Here is an 18136-nt window from a genome sequence, read left to right as displayed (position 1 = left end):
GCTCAAAAGCACAACTGCTTCCAAGGTCAGTACAGTCAACAAAGATGTCTTAATGTGTTTAAGCAAACAATCACTGCTCAAAGCGATGGAAACAAAGCTGACTGCAGACAGAAGCATCTACGGAGGAAGCGTGGCTGTAGATAGGGGTTACAAGGGCGTTTAAGGAAACGGGGTTTTAAACTTCCAGTACTGACTATCTTGCTGGCAAACGTGCAGTCTCTGGCAAATAAAATCGATGATCTCAGAGCCAGGGTGCTGAATCAGAGGGACATTAGGTCTGCATGTGTCCTTTGTTTCACGGAATCCTGGTTAACCCCTTCCGTACTGGATACAGCAATTCAGATCGACGAGTTTACTGTACACCGTCAGGATAGATCTATAGAGTCTCTCAAAAACAGAGGTGGAGGAGTATGCCTCATGATCAACTCTACTTTGTGCACAAATATATCAGTGTTGTCCCAATTCTGTTCACCAGATCTGGAATCTCTAGCAGTTAAGTGCCCTCCTTTTTACCTACCACGGGAGTTCTCTGGGGTCATTTTCATAGCAGTTTACATTCCAGCTCAGGCCAAAGTCAATCCGGCTTTAGATGATCTGAGCAATGGGATCAATATGCACAAAACAGCACACCCAAACACTTTCACCATCATTTTGGGAGATTTTAACCAGGTCAGTCTGAAAAAACTCACTAAGCAATTACCATTAACAAATCACTTGAAATACCAGAGGAAACAACACACTGGACCATTGCTACACCACTATCAAGAATGCTTACTGTGCTATTCCACACCCTCATTTCGGGAAATCTGCAGCACCAGCAGAGAGGACCAAGAAGGTTTGGACAAGGGAAGCCTACAGGACTGCTCTGAATCGGTGGACTGGACTGTATTCAGGGATTCATCTTCGAACCCGGATGAGTCTGCTGCAGTCGTTATCGACTTCATTAAAACCTGTGTGGATGAGTGTGTGTCTATAAAGACTTACTGTACATTCCCAAACCAAAAGCCGTGGATGAACCAGGAGGTACGTCGTCTGCTGAAGGCCAGATCTGTGGCATTCAAGTCTGATGACCCAGGCCTGTCAGGTATGATTTGCAGAGGGCTACTTCAAGGGTGAAAAGACTACTTTGAATGAGGATGGAGGCGACATCAAATGTATGACAATTCTGACAGGGTTTTCAAGACATTGCTTCCTACAAGGGGAAACCCAATAGCATGAATGGCAGCAATGCTTCACTACCAGATGAACTCAACGCCTTTGCCTGCTTTGAAAGGGAGAATGTAGCTACAGCTGTGAAGGACTCTGCTGCACCTGATGACCCTGTGATCTGTGTGTCTCAGAGGCCGATGTTTGGCTGTCTTTAACGAGAGTGAACCCCGGCAAGGTGGTAGCTCCTGATGAAGTACCCGGTAAGGTTCCCACTTGTTTCAATTATACTAGTACCTAAGAAGAATAATGTAAGCTGCCTTAATGACTATCGGCAAGGAGCACTCACATCTACAGTGATGAAATGCTTTGAGAGGTTGGTCATGACTAGACTGAACTCCTGCCTCAGCAAGGACCTGGACCCACTGCAATTTGCCTATCGTCACAATAGGTCAATGGCAGATGCAATCTCAATGGCTCTTCACACGGCTTTAGACCAAACACAAACACCTATGTCAGAATGCTGTTCATCGACTATAGCTCAGCATTTAATACCATCATTTCCACAATCCTGATTGAGAAGTTGCAGAACCTGGGCCTCTGTACCTCCCTCTGCAATTGGATCCTCAACTTCCAACCGGAATCTGTGTGGATTGGTGATAACATATCCTCCTCACTGACGATTAACACTGGCGCACCTCAGGGGTGTGTGCTTAGCCCACTGCTCTACTCTCTATATACACATGACTGTGTGGCTAGGCATAGCTCAAATACCATCTACAAATTTGCTGATATACCATTGTTGGTAGAATCTCAGGTGGTAACGAGAGAGCGTACAGGAGTGAAATATGCCAACTAATGGAGTGGTGCCACAGCAACAACCTGGCACTCAACATAAGTAAGACAAAAGAGCTGATTGTGGACTTCAGGAAGGGTAAGATGAATGAACACATACCAATCCTCATAGAGGGATCAGAAGCGGAGAGAGTGAGCAGTTTCAAGTTCCTGGATGTCAAGATCTCTGAGGATTTAACCTGGTCCCAACATTGCATCGATATGTTATAAAGAAAGCAAGACAGCGGCTATACTTCATTGGAGTTTGAAGAGATTTGGCACATCAACAAATTCACTCAAAAACTTCTATAGTTGTACCGTGAAGAGCATTCTGACAGGCTGCATCACTGTCTGGTATGGGGGGTGGGGGGGGGCGCTACTGCACAAGACTGAAAAAGCTGCAGAGGGTTGTAAATTTAGTCGGCTCTATCTTGGGTACAAAGTACCCAGGACATCTTCAAGGAACGGTGTCTCAGAAAGGCAGCACCATTATTAAGGACACTGAGCACCCAGGGCATGCCCTTTTCTTAGGTAGGAGGTACAGAAGCCTGAAGGCACACACTCAGTGATTCAGGAACAGCTTCTGCCCCTCTGCCATCTGATTCCCTAAATGGACATGGACAATGGACATTGAAACCCTTGGACACTACCTCACTTTTTAAAACATATTATTTCTATTTTATGTACAATTAAAAACCTATTCAATATACATATGTTTTAATAGACTGATTTATTTATTTATTTATTTATTTTTCCTTCTATATCACGAACTAGTGCTGAAAAGTTAACATATTTCATGTCATATATAAGTGATAATAAACCTGTTCTGATTCTGATTCTGACAAATTCCAGCAAAACCAACAGCTCATGCAATGGATAGGAGTCACCATCAGGAAATTCAGGGATAGCATCACCTATCAATCCTGTGTAAAAGGACACAAACTACAGTATATACCGTCCCCTCACCCCCCCGTGTAACAGGACATGAACTACAGTCTATATACCGTCCCCTCACCCCCCCGTGTAACAGGACATGAACTACAGTCTATATACCAACCCCTCACCCCACCGTGTAACAGGACATGAACTACAGTCTATATACCGTCCCCTCACCCCCCCCCCGTGTAACAGGACATGAACTACAGTCTATATACCGTCCCCTCACCTCCCGTGTAACAGGACATGAACTACAGTCTATATACCGAGCCCTCATCCCCCGTGTAACAGGACATGAACTACAGTCTATATACCGTCCCCTCACCCCCCCGTGTAACAGGACATGAACTACAGTCTATATACCGAGCCCTCATCCCCCGTGTAACAGGACATGAACTACAGTCTATATACCGAGCCCTCACCCCCCGTGTAACAGGACATGAACTACAGTCTATACCGTCCCCTCACCCCACCGTGTAACAGGACATGAACTACAGTCTATATACCGACCCCTCACCTCCCGTGTAACAGGACATGAACTACAGTCTATACTGTCCCCTCACCTCCCGTGTAACAGGACATGAACTACAGTCTATATACCATCCCCTCACCCCCCCCCCCGTGTAACAGGACATGAACTACAGTCTATATACCGTCCCCTCACCCCCCCACCGTGTAACAGGACATGAACTACAGTCTATACCGTCCCCTCACCCCCCCCGTGTAACAGGACATGAACTACAGTCTATATACCATCCCCTCACCCCCCCCCCGTGTAACAGGACATGAACTACAGTCTATATACCGTCCCCTCACCCCACCGTGTAATAGGACATGAACTACAGTCTATATACTGTCCCCTCACCCCACCGTGTAACAGGACATGAACTACAGTCTATATACCGTCCCCTCACCCCCCCCCCGTGTAACAGGACATGAACTACAGTCTATATACCGTCCCCTCACCTCACCGTGTAACAGGACATGAACTACAGTCTATACTGTCCCCTCACCCCCCTCATGTAACAGGACATGAACTACAGTCTATACCGACCCCTCACCCCCCGTGTAACAGGACATGAACTACAGTCTATACTGTCCCCTCACCTCCCGTGTAACAGGACATGAACTACAGTCTATATACCATCCCCTCACCCCCCCCCCGTGTAACAGGACATGAACTACAGTCTATACCGTCCCCTCACCCCACCGTGTAACAGGACATGAACTACAGTCTATATACCGTCCCCTCACCCCACCGTGTAACAGGACATGAACTACAGTCTATATACCGTCCCCTCACCCCCCTCATGTAACAGGACATGAACTACAGTCTATATACCAACCCCTCACCCCACCGTGTAACAGGACATGAACTACAGTCTATATACCGTCCCCTCACCCCACCGTGTAACAGGACATGAACTACAGTCTATATACCGTCCCCTCACCCCACCGTGTAACAGGACATGAACTACAGTCTATATACCGACCCCTCACCCCCCGTGTAACAGGACATGAACTACAGTCTATATACCGTCCCCTCACCCCCCTCATGTAACAGGACATGAACTACAGTCTATACCGACCCCTCACCCCCCGTGTAACAGGACATGAACTACAGTCTATATACCGTCCCCTCACCCCCCGTGTAACAGGACATGAACTACAGTCTATATACCAACCCCTCACCCCACCGTGTAACAGGACATGAACTACAGTCTATACCGTCCCCTCACCCCACCGTGTAACAGGACATGAACTACAGTCTATATACCGACCCCTCACCCCCCCGTGTAACAGGACATGAACTACAGTCTATATATCGTCCCCTCACCCCCCCCGTGTAACAGGACATGAACTACAATAATATATTCTGAGCCCACACCTCCTGTGTAACAGGTCTTGAACTACAATAATATACACACCGAGCCCTCACCTCCCGCTGGCAGTGAACTTCAGTCACTATCTCCATCTCTTTGTTTTGCAACAGACTGGAGGGGTGCCTGAGTTAGAGGAAAGAGGTTTCTAATCTTGAGCTCTAAGGCCTGATCCCAACACATGTAAGCATTCACATCAAATCAGTCTTTAAACATCCCATCACCCACAACCACTTCTGTCTGATAACTCAGTTTGGTTCAAAGTTCCTCTCACATACCCGACCCTACCCCACACCCTCCCCCTGCACCTTCCTTTCTCACTGTCCCACATTCTTACCCACCCACACCATTCCTACAACACTGTCCTTACCCACCTTCCCTCATTGTTCCTACCCCTCTCCACAGAGAGACCGGGGTACTTCTCAAACAGGAACGATACCCAGCTGTTCAGTTCATTGCAGCCAGACCACTTGTAACTGCCCGCCCTCTCAATCCATCATAGTTCTGCTTAAAAAGTGATCAATCTCAGAACTGAAATCAATGTATGTATTTTGGCGAGGGCTCACCACACCCTGCACAGAAACATAACTCCCAGATCACTCAGCCCATAACCCTCCATTCCTTTCCTGTCCATATATCTATCCAATTTAACTTTAAACGACAACATCGAACCTGCCTCAACCACTTCTGCTGGAAGCTCGTTCCACACAGCTACCACTCTCTGACTAAAGAAGTTCCCCCTCGTGTTACCCCTAAACTTTTGCCCTTTAACTCTCAACTCATGTCCTCTTGTTTGAATCTCCCCATTCTCAATGGAAAAAGCCTATCCATGTCAACTCTATCAATCCCCCTCATAATTTTAAACACCTCTATCAAGTCCCCCCTCTCAACCTTCTACACTCCAAAGAATAAAGACCTAACTTGTTCAACCTTTCTCTGTAACTTAGGAGATGAAACCCAGGCAACATTTTAGTAAACCTCCTCTGTACTCTCTGAATTTTATTGACATCTTTCCTATAATTCGGTGACCAGAATTGTACACAATATTCCAAATTTGGCCTTACCAATGCCTTATACAATTTCAACATTACATCCCAACTCCTATACTCAATGCTCTGATTTATAAAGGCCAGCATACCAAAGGTTTCTTCACCACCCTATCCACATGAGATTCCACCTTCAGGGAACTATGCACCATTATTCCTAGATCCCTCTGTTCCACAGCATTCTTCAATGCCCTACCATTTACCATGTATGTCCTATTTTGATTAGTCCTACCAAAATGTAGCACCTCAAAGTTTTCAGCATTAAACTCCAACTGCCATCTTTCAGCCCACTCTTCCAACTGGCCTAAATCTCTCTGCAAGCTTTGAAAACCTACTTCATTATCCACAACACCATCTATCTTAGTATCATCTGCATACTTACTTATCCAATATACCACCCTATCATCCAGATCATTAATATAAATGACAAACAACATTGGACCCAGTACAGATCCCTGAGGCACACCGCTACACACCCTCCTCCAATCTGACACACAGTTATCCACCACTACTCTCTGGCGTCTCCCATCCAGCCACTGCTGAATCTATTTTACTACTTCCATATTAATGCCTAACGATTGAACCTTCCTAACTAACCTTCCGTGTGGAACCTTGTCAAAGGCCTGACTGAAGTCCATATAGACAACATCCACCGCTTTACCCTCGTCAACTTTCTTAGTAACGTCATCAAAAAAGTCAATAAGATTTGTCAAACATGACCTTCCACACACAAATTCATGTTGACTGTTCCTAATCAGACCCTGTCTATCCAGATAATTATATATACCATCTCTAACAATACCTTCCATCAATTTAACCATCACTGACGTCAAACTCACAGGCCGATAATTGCTAGGTTTACTCTTAGAACCCTTTTTAAACAATGGAACCACATGAGCAATACGCCAATCCTCCAGCGCCATCCCCGTTTCTAATGACATTTGAAATATTCCTGTCAGTGCCCCTGCTATTTCCACACTAACTTCCCTCAAGGTCCTAGGGGATATCTTGTCTAGACTTGGAAACTTATCCACTTTCACATTCCTTAAAAGCACCAGTACTTCCTCTTCTTTAATTGTCATACTTTCCATAACCACCCTTCTTGTTTCCATGATTCAGGACATTTACAAGGACAGGTGTGAAAAAAGGCTCGAAGGATCATTGGGACCTGAGTCACCCCAACCACAAACTGTTCCAGCTGCTACCATCCGGGAAACAGTACCACAGCATAAAGGCCAGGACCAACAGGCTCTGGAACAGCTTCTTCCACCAGGCTATCAGATTGCTTAACATGCTGATTTGAGTGTATATTACATTGACTGTTCTATTTATTATAATTTATTATAAATTATTTTAAATTACTATGATTTCATATTGCACATTTAGACAGACGTAAGGTAAAGAATTTTACTGCTCATGTATGAGAAGGATGTAAGAAATAAAGTTAATACAATTATTTTCTGCCATCATAACTACATGTGCTATATGTGCCTGTTGGTATTATGTTTTGTACCTTGGCCTCAGAGGAATGTTGTATTGATGACAATTAAACTTGAATTTGAGTATCCAACTACCAGCTCTTATTGAGACACAGAGCACAGAAACAGGTTCTTCAGCCAAACTGGTCATGCTGAAATGTTATTTTGCCTTGTCCTATCAACCTGCACCTGGACCATTGCTGTCCATACCCCAACTTCCTGGTGAGAAGATGGTGGCGTGACGCAGCTCACAGCGGCCACTCCGGTGGTGATGTCTGTTATTTGTCAAGTAGGGGGCCGTGCACAATCCTGATTTGATGGAGACAGATGTGAGAGCACGGAGGAACATCTGGTGAAACTTCTGAAATGTCTGCTTCGCTGCTGCTGCTACTGTGTGATCCAGAATCTCCGGAGGAGAAGGCCCCGAGTCCTCGGCTTTGCTTGTTGCTCAGCGGCCGGGGCAGGGTCGAAGCGCTCGGCAGAGGATGGTGCTCGGTGTTGGAGGGCTGGTCAGAGGCTCGAAGTTTTTGGACGGACTCAGAGTCCGCTGTGGTCGGGTGCTTCCAATGGTGCTGCATCAGCAAGTTGGCAGCGCTTGGAGGTTCATGGCCGGGAGAGCTTCTCCCTTCTACCGCCTGCGTGAGATGATGAGTCTATCGGGACTTTGAGACTTTTTTTTACTGTGCCCATGGTCTGCTCTTTATCGAATTATGGTATTGCTTTGCACTGTTGTAACTATATGTTATAATTATGTGGTTTTGTCAGTTTTAGTCTTGGTTTGTCCTGTGTTTTTCTTGTGATATCATTCTGGAGGAACGCTGTATTACTTTTTAATGCATGCATTTCTAAATGACAATAAACGAGGACTGAGTGTCCTCATAATCTAACTCTTGCTTCCTTCCTTCATCCGCCTCTTTATACTGGCAATCTCCCTCTTTCTTTTCAGTCCAGATGAAGGTCCTCGACCTAAGATGTCACCTGTCCATTTCCCTCCATTGATGCTGAGTTTCTCTGGCACTGTTATTCCATTAACATTCTTCTCTTGTTTTCTGCACTTGCCCAGGGCATTTTACTGATTTCATAACATAGACTCTCAGATCTCAGAACTATCAATGTTTCCAGCTTTTTGCCATTCAGAAAGCTGAGATCTCCAGCTTTATCGTGTTTGGCTCAGGTCATGACCTCATATTTGCAGGCTGAAACCCATTTGCCACAGTCTTATTTGTTCATTCAAACTACTGACAGCTCTTCTGTGCACAATACTGCTAGCCTCACATAGAACAGGCCCTTGGGCTCAGCATATTGTGCTGACCTTTCAACTAATCAATCCACCACTTCCCTCCTATACAGCTCTCTATTTTCTTCCATCCATGTACACATCTTAAATACCCCTAATGTAAGTGCATCTACCACCACCCCTCGTACAGCATTCCATGCTCCCACCACTGTGTGAAAAATCCTGCCCCTAACGACCCCCATACTCTCCTCTAATCTCCTTCAAATTATGTCCATGACCTACCCTATCTGTTTCAAACGTGATACAGTACGTGACTCGACAAAAAAGTGGCCTCTACGTGGATGGTCACTTGACCCAGTAACCTCACTCTGCCTGTTTGTGTCTCTGTTTGTATCCTCATGCCTGTCTGTCTGTCTGTATCTTGTTTTACGGCGGTTGGCATCCAGTTTAATGGTGCATTACCGCCACCCTCTGCTCCAGAATGTGCACTAGACATACATTCTAAATCCCTTCACCCAATCACACAAACACACATACACACACACACACACACACAAACCTACACTTTACCCTCCCATCTTTGACCATCCTAGTACCCTATTCCTGTTTATCCGTCATATCCTATAAAAAAAAACCCTGTACCCCTTAAAGATGCTAAAAATACAGAACCAAAGTAATTATTCAATTGGTCTGCCATGTCTTGATCCCCATGATCAATTCACCTGTTTCTGACTGTAAGGGACCTACATTTGTCTTAACCAATCTTTTTCTTTTCACATATCTATAAAAGCTTTTACAGTCAGTTTTTATGTTCCCTGCCAGTTTTTTCTCATAATCTTTTTTCCCTTTCCTAGTTTAGCCCTTTGTCCTCCTCTGCTGGACTCTGAATTTCTCCCAGACCTCAGGTGTGGCGCTTTTTCTGGCTAATTTGTATGTTTCTTCTTTGGAATTGATACTATCCCCAATTTCCCTTGTCAGCCACGGGTGCACTACCTTCCTTGATTTATTCTTTTGCCAAACTGGGATGAACAATTGTTGTAGTTCATCCATGCAACCTTTAAATGCTTGCCATTGCATATCCACCGTCAACCCTTTAAGTATCATTTGCCAGTCTATCGTAGCTAATTCACATCTCATACCTTCAAAGTTACGCTTCTTTAAGTTCAGAACCTTTGTTTCTGAACTAACTATGTCACTCTCCATCTTAATGAAGAATTCCACCATATTATGGTCACTCTTACCCAAGGGGCCTCTCACGACAAGATTGCTAACTAACCCTTCCTCATTGCTCAATATCCAGTCTAGAATGGCCTGCTCTCTAGTTGGTTCCTCGACATGTTGGTTCATAAAACCATCCCGCATACATTCCAAGAAATACTCCTCAGCACCCTTACCAATTTGGTTCTCCCAATTTATATGTAGATTGAAGTCACCCATTATAACTGCTGTTCCTTTATTGCATGCATTTCTAATTTCCTGTTTAATGCCATCCCCAACCTCACTACTACTGTTAGGTGGCCTGTACACAACTCCCACCAGCGTTTTCTCCCTGTTAGTGTTATGCAGCTCTACCCATATTGATTCCACATCCTCCAGGCTAATGTCCTTCCTTTCTATTGCGTTAATCTTCTCTCTAACCAGCAATGCTACCCCACCTCCTTTTCTTTCATGTCTATCCCTCCTGAATATTGAATATCCCTGAATGTTGAGCTCCCATCCTTGGTCACCCTGGAGCCATGTCTCTGTGATCCCAACTATATCATATTCATTAATAACTATCTGCACTTTCAATTCATCCACCTTGTTACGAATGCTCCTTGCATTGACACACAAAGCCTTCAGGCTTGCTTTTACAACACTCTTAGCCCTTATACAATTATGTTGAAAAGTGGCCCTTTTTGATTTTTGCCCTGGATTTGCCGGCCTGCCACTTTTACTTTTCACCTTACTACTTTTTGCTTCTGCCCTCATTTTACACCCCTCTGTCTCTCCGCACTTGTTCCCATCCCCCGGCCACATTAGTTTAAATCCTCCTGAACAACAGTAGCAAACGCTCCCCCTAGGACATTGGTTCCAGTCCAGCCCAGGTGCAGACCGTCCTGTTTGTACCGGTCCCACTTCCTCCAGAACTGGTTCCAATGCCCCAGAAATTTGAGTCCCTCCCTCTTGCATCATTTTTCAAGCCACGTATTCATCTGATATATCTTCCTATTTCTACTCTGACTAGCACGTGGCACTGGTAGTAATCCAGAGATTATTACCTTTGTGGTCCTACTTTTTAGTTTATCTCCTAACTCCCTAAATTCACCTTGTAGGACCTCATCCCATTTTTCACCTATATCTTTGGTACCTATGTGCACCACGACCACTGGCTGTTCACCCTCCCACTCCAGAATGTTCTGCAGCCGCTCAGAGACATCCTTGACCCTTGCACCAGGGAGGCAACATACCCTCCTGGAGTCTCGTTTGCGGCCGCAGAAACGCCTATCTATTCCCCTTACAATCGAATCCCCTATCACTATAACTCTCCCACTCCTTTTCCTTCCCTCCTGTGCCGCAGAGCCACCCATGGTGCCATGAACTCGGCTGCTGCTGCCTTCCTCTGATGAGACATCTCCCCCAACAGTACTCAAAATGGTATATCTGTTTAGCAGGGAGATGACCTCAGGGGACTCCTGCACTACCTGCCTACTGCTACACTGTCTAGTGGCCACCCATTCCCTTTCTGCCTGTGTAGCCTTTACCTGCGGTGTGGCCAACTCACTGAATGTGCTATTCACGACTTTCCCAGCATCACGGATACTCCAGTATGAATCCAATTGCAGCTCCAGCCGCTCAATGCGCTCTGTCAGAAGCTGCAGCTGGACACATTTCCTGCACACACACTGGAAGTATCCCTGATTTCCCACATGCTGCAGGAGGAACAAACCACGGGGCTGATCACAGCTGTCATGACCTACCCAATACGCTACAGCCTCGCCGCCTTTCTTGCTTCAAATAAAATACCGCTGCCGACCGTTCTCCTTTTGAAGGAACTTACCCGGCCTTACCTTGGAGTGAAGCTCGTCCTCAGCCTCTGCTCGCCGAAGCCTCTTGAGACAAAGGCTTTCTACTCTGTCTCCCTCTACTCCGTCGCCCGCTTCGTCAGACTGCTCTCTTTTAAATACTCCCGCTGCTTCACGGACTGATGCACACACACTTGCACAGTCCTGTCCTGATCAACCGCCGAGAAAAATCATTTTCCAGTGCATCCACCAGGAGGGCATAGGCATCAGGCATTCCCGGAAATTTGGGGTTTGCTGAAACACTAGCTACTTCCCCAGGCTGTAACAGGACAGATTTGGACTGGGTGTACCACATAGTTCCTCATTTGCACTCATCATTTGCACCATCTCGGATCGCAAGACCCTGCAGCGGATAGTGAGGTCAGCTGAGAAGATCATCGGGGTCTCTCTTCCCGCCGTTACAGATGCTTACACTACACGCTGCATCCATAAAGCAAACAGCATTATGAAGGACCCCACACACCCCTCATACAAACTCTTCTCCCTCCTGCCATCTGGCAAAAGGCACCAAAGTATTCGGGCTCTCACGACCAGACTATGTAACAGTTTCTTCCCCCAAGCCATCAGACTCCTCAATACCCAGAGCCTGGACTGACACCAACCTACTGCCCTCTACTGTGCCTATTGTCTTGTTTATTATTTATTGTAATGCCTGCACTGTTTTGTGCACTTTATGCAGTCCTGGGTAGGTCTGTAGTCTAGTGGAGTTTTGAATTGTTTTACATAGATCAGTGTAGTTTTTGTATTGTTTCATGTAGCACCATGGTCCTGAAAAACGTTGTCTTGTTCTTACTGTGTACTGTACCAGCAGTTACGGTCGAAATGACAATAAAAAGTGACTTGACTTGATCATTTGGCCTAGGGTGGGCTTGCAGTTTCACACGGCTCTGAACACAAGGTGAATAGACCAGGTTTTCAGGAAGCTTTCTCCAATTCTCTCCTTACAGGCTCTCACTAGCCTTCCCACAGTAGGAGCATTTGTTCCCACAAGAATGGAGGCTTCACTCTTCTCAACCGCATCCAACCAGACCAACACAAACATATCAAGGGTCTCAGCTACTCCAACATCGGCCTCCGAAAACTCCAGCTTCAACGACAGGGCACTAAGGCACACAGTGGAGTTAATGGTAAATGTGTCAAATACCGGTTGTAGAAGGATCTTATGCCGGCCGGTTCAACGAGCAGAGCGGCGGACACCCCTGCTGAAATCTGGAGGGAAACACACAGAGGATGCAGAGGGGGATCACAAAGTCGAGGAAAGAGGACCGGGTCAAGACAACAGAGACTTATGGAGAAGAGGAGTTCGGTGGGTAATAAAATGGACGAGTTCACGGCGCTAGCCAGGCGTCAAAGAACATTTCGGGAGTGCAGTGTTATGTGTTTTACTGGAACAGGGCTGCACAAGGACATACTTGATCAAATCTTTTCCATGGAGGGCTTCCAGACTGTTCGGGCTGACCGGAAGTGCACTGAGAGCAGTAAGCGTAAAGGAGTTGGGTGCTTACTGTTCTGGTTAACAACGGATGGTGCAATCCGGGTCATATTATGATTGAGGAACATGTTTGTAAACCGGATATTGAACTTTTTGCTGTTGGACCCCGGCCATATTCCACCGAGATACAACACCGGGCGTCACGGGAGGTCGTTCCTGCCTGTGGTCATCGAACTTTGCAGCTCCTCCCGTGGAGGGTCAGACACCCTGAGCCAATAGGCTGGTCCTGGACTTATTTCCATCTGGCATAGTTTGCATTTTGTTGTTTGACTGTTTGTGGTTTTTGTATTGCTATATTTATGCTCTATTCTTGGTTGGTGCGGCTGTAACGAAACCCAGTTTCCCTCGGGATCAATAAAGTATATCTATCAATCTCTCTATCTATCTATCTGTACTGCAGAGTAACCTGAGAACCTGTGTCGAGTAAGCTACTACTACTACTACTAGGTCGACTCAGGCCTCGGGGGCCAGCGTCGGCAGAAGTGGACTTTCCACTTCTCCCTCTCCCTCATCAGCGTGTCCAATTCATCTTTATAAATACCTCAATCTGTACGGATACACCAGAGCTTGGCCCTGCTAAGCCTTCAGGAATAGGGTTTTGCACTTGGGCGTGCCCCTTGTCACACTGATTGAAGTGTGTTTCTCCCGAGTCGCCAGGCCATTCCCTCACTGGGTCTCTCCGAGGGGCCCCGACTTCCCCTTCTGTTTAGGTAAGTGTTGGTTTCCAAAGGTTTTCCCATCCTTCATATTTCTACTTGAAATGTCCATCCCTACCACAGTTGTAACAGAAAATACCAGTCGCTCCCTGGTCAAGGGACCCCGCTCAGTAGCAGCCCTCTGCTTAGTGCGTCCCATCAATGGGTCCGGCTCCCTATTGGCTTTGTCGTGCTTGGTGCCAGCACCAGCCAATCTCAACTGAGATACCCCAGCTTTCAAATCTTTCACTGCATCCTGCAAAACCCCCGCCTGTGTGACATCAGGGGCCGCTCCAGCAACAGGGGCTACTGCCGAGGACTGTGCCTTACTGACGGAGGCCTTTCGCTCCTCCATCGTGTTTTCCTCCTCTCTGGCTTCCCTGATCAGCTTGATGAACGAGGGAGGAGGATGCGACTTACGAGACAATCGGAGGCTTAAAGCAATCATGTCATGTGACTGTGCGCCCTTCGCCACTTGATCCATCCTTAATTGATTCACATCAGCCAGCTGAATGGCCCCTTTACAGCGCAAGCAAAGCAGCCATGTCTCCAGCGGAAAAATGTAGGCAGAAAGTTTTTCCCCTTCCACCTGAAACAGGTGCCTGAACCACGTCATACGCTCCACTGAGCTTCCTGTCGTGCCAAAAACACGTTCCAGTGCTTCCATGTAGCCCACGGATGTAAGCAATGAGTTCTCTGCCTTTAAGGACCCCACCACCTCAGCAGCCTTAGACTCTCTACCCGTCGCTGTCTTTTCATACTATCTGAGCACAGCAACTCACCCAGTAACTGAGGTGTTCACTCTGCCCAAGTCTCACATTCCCCCTCCCCCTCGGGGGTGGGCTTCACTCCCCAGAACATTCTCAGCCTCTGATAACTTGGACTCTCTGCCGGGGCACTTTGCCAATAATCCACCAGGGACGTAATTGCCGATACCAACTCAGAATTTCCATCACCCACTGAAGGACCCACTAGACCTTCCATATCATCCTTCCTCTCCTTCTGCAGAAACGAGAACAACTTGTCTTCAAAGTCTCCGCCCACCCTCAGCTGTGGGAAATTTGTCTTCAAATTCTTCACCCTCGGCTACACTCGAGAAGTATGGACAGCCCATGGCCCCGCTTCTCCAGGTGCCCCAGTCGTACCAGGCAGATCTACTTCTGTCATGTACTTGCTAGTCTGGACTAACACAACATCTTTACCAGCCAACTGATCAAAACACAGTAACTTACCCTAATACCTTAACGGTACTTTAAGCCCTGATCAACAACTGGACTGCGGATATCCAACACACTCAAAACACAAGCGTTTATTGTGGGTAATCCCTTTGAATCGCCCAAAATTCAATTTCTGCAGCGCCTATAATCAAGTATCTAATCCTTTCCCGGGCACGTTTAAACACAGGCTTAAACTCACAACCACTTCACAACCCACTTCATAACTTTTTACAGCAAATACACAAATTAGCAAATCAGATCACGTATTACCAGGCGTCTCTAGAAACATGGCTAGTTAGCCCCTCACTAATAAGCCAATGGGCTCAGCGGTGAGAAAACCACCTTTCTCGAACTCCGTACGTCTAGGGTCGATATGACTTGGGTCCCACCAGATGGGAAAGCAGGACACTGTGTAAATGCTGCCCACTTGCAATTACCCCTCGACAAGAAATAACAGATCATACACTGCATACAATTACAAGAGGTATATTTATGAATGTCACTTATTCAAAGTTATTAAAGCAGAAAAGGAAAAAGGAAAAAATAAAAGAGACAATTATAATTGAAACAGTCAAATGTACACAAAGGTGGAGCTCAGATCTTCCGAAAGCTGGAGGTGTCCATGAACTCACAGCGCCAACTTCTATTCCCCGATCACCGACGGAACTTTCCACCTTGGACTCCACCTTGGCACAATCCAGTTGGACCAAATCCTACTACCGGTTCTCTCGATCTTCTCTCTCCATCTCCCGCTGAAAAGGGCCTCAACCCCTTCAATGTCCATCACAAAACCTCTCCACCGAGCTTTCTCTAGAACCTTCTCCCATTTCCACCAACCTGACTGGCTGACCCAACATTCCTAAGCTGAGTGTCACAACCCCTTATCTTTAACTGAAACCCAAACACAACCAGTGGAGCACACTGCTTCTACAGAAAACTATTGAATCAAATATTCCACAGCATTATCAGTAAATGCTTAGCAGTAAAATCTTAACAAGGCATTACATGCTCCTTACAGTTTAGATATATTTTTAAAAGGACTCACATTTGATTGGATTAAAAAAAAGACATTCTCAACATGCTGTAGCTCATGAATCTTTTTGGGCTGATATTCACAGAGCAAAGCTCACAAGATGTTCTGGGTGCAAAGGCGAGTTAAGTGTGATGCTCACTGAAGAATTAACTTGGCCACCAGGAAGCAGTTGCAGTGTACGACAGAAGGTGGTCCACATTCAGCTTTAAATATCAGCATGCAGAAACAGGAAACTCCAGGGACGTGATACGACAGGAAAGAAAGACTTAATGACTGTACTTTCTCAACTATAACAATTCGTCATAATTTCCCTGTCACACACCTACACAAGTGAACTTATGAGTATAAAATGCAATGTGACAACCAACATATCCTTGGGACGTGGAAGGAAACCAGATCAAACAAGGGAAACCAGAGTCACTGGGAGAACATGCAAACGCCACAGACCCAATGTCAATAAGACCACGGAACTGATTGTGTCAGCATGAATTAATCAGTCTGATGGCCTGGTGGAAGAAGCTGTCCCGGAGCCTGTTGGTCCTGGCTTTTATACTGTGGTACTGTTTCCCGGATGGTAGCAGCTGGAACAGTTTGTGGTTGGGGTGACTCAGGTCCCCAATCATCCTCTGGGCCCTTTTTACACACCTGTCACTGTAAATGTCCTGAATAGTGGGAAGTTCACATCTACAGATGCGCTGGGCTGTCCGCACCACTCTCTGCAGAGCCCTGTGATTAGGGGAAGAGGAGTTCCCGTACCAGGCAGCTATACAGGCAGTCAGAATGCTCTCAATTGTGCCCCTACAGAAAGTTCTTAGGATCTGGGGACTCATTCTTCAACTACCTGCAATGAAAGAGGCGCTGTTGTGCCTTTTTCACAACACAGCCGGTGTGTACAAACCACGAGATCCTCGGTGATATGTATGCTGAGGCTGCAGAGGCTTGTAAAGCTGTTCACCCTCTCAACCCCAGATCCACTGATGTCAATAGGGGTTAGCCCGTCTCCATTCCTCCTGTAGTCCACAACCAGCTCCTTTGTTTTTGTGACATTGAGGGAAAGGTTGTTTTCCTGCCACCACTGTGTCAGAGAGATGTCTTCTTCTCTGTAGGCTGCCTTGTTATCATTTGAGATAAGGTCAATCAATGTAGTCTCATCTGCAAATTTAATTATCAGATTGGAGCTGTGGGTGGTGACACAGTCATGGGTTTCAGAGGGTAAAGGTGGGGGCTTAGGACACAAACCCGGGGTGGGGGGGGCTGTGGTTTCAAGTTCCTGAGTGTCAACATCTCTGTAGATCTACCCTGGGCCCAACATATTTTCAGGAGATCTGGTAAGTGACCAAAGATTCTCACAAATTTCTGCCGCAAGATGTACCTTGGAGAGCATTCACATACCGGCTGTGTGGTGAAAAAGGCAATTGCAGATAGTTGAAGAATGAGTCCCCAAATCCTAAGAACTTTCTGTAGGGGCACAATTGAGAGCATTCTGACATACTATACTGCGCGATTTATAGTGTATTTTATGTATTGAACTGTACTGCTGCTGGAAAACAACAAATTTCACGCCTTAACCGGAAAGAGAGTTAGTCTCCTACCCAACCCACCAAAGGCTATGTGGAGATTGAACCATGAACCCTTTGCTCTGTCGTTCCTGGGACTTCCTTGCAAGACACTCAGAGTGGAGATACTGCTTGCAGAGCCCAGAGCTGAACGTGCAAGCTATGTCACCCACAGTGGACAGCACTCCAACTAGCTGCGTTACAGAGATTTTAATGCACATGATGACAAGAGGCTGCAGAGATTTGTAAGTTCAATCAGCCCAATCATCGAGGAATCTTCAGGAGGCAGTGCCCATCATGAAGGACTCTCCCCATCCATGACATGCAATCTTCTCGTTACTACCATTAGGGAGGAATTACAGGAGCTGCAAGACCCACACTCAATGATTCAAGAACAGGTTCTCCCACTTCATCAGTTTTCTGAACTATGAATGATGAACCTCAATATCCACTTTTTCTGCACTAATTGATAGTAATTTTATGCCTTTGCACTGTGCTACAACAGAGGGGAACCTCCAGGT

General features: G+C 46.3%; 1 protein-coding gene across 1 annotated transcript in view; it reads right to left on the bottom strand.

Annotated features, from left to right (window-relative positions):
- Positions 1–18136, bottom strand: part of upb1 (ureidopropionase, beta) — a 187621-nt gene that overhangs the window by 117272 nt on the left and 52213 nt on the right. The window lies entirely within an intron of this gene.

Source organism: Mobula hypostoma, chromosome 23 (assembly GCF_963921235.1).
Source record: "Mobula hypostoma chromosome 23, sMobHyp1.1, whole genome shotgun sequence".
NCBI classification, from domain to species: Eukaryota; Metazoa; Chordata; class Chondrichthyes; order Myliobatiformes; family Myliobatidae; genus Mobula; species Mobula hypostoma.
This window is presented reverse-complemented; position numbering and strand designations above follow the sequence as displayed.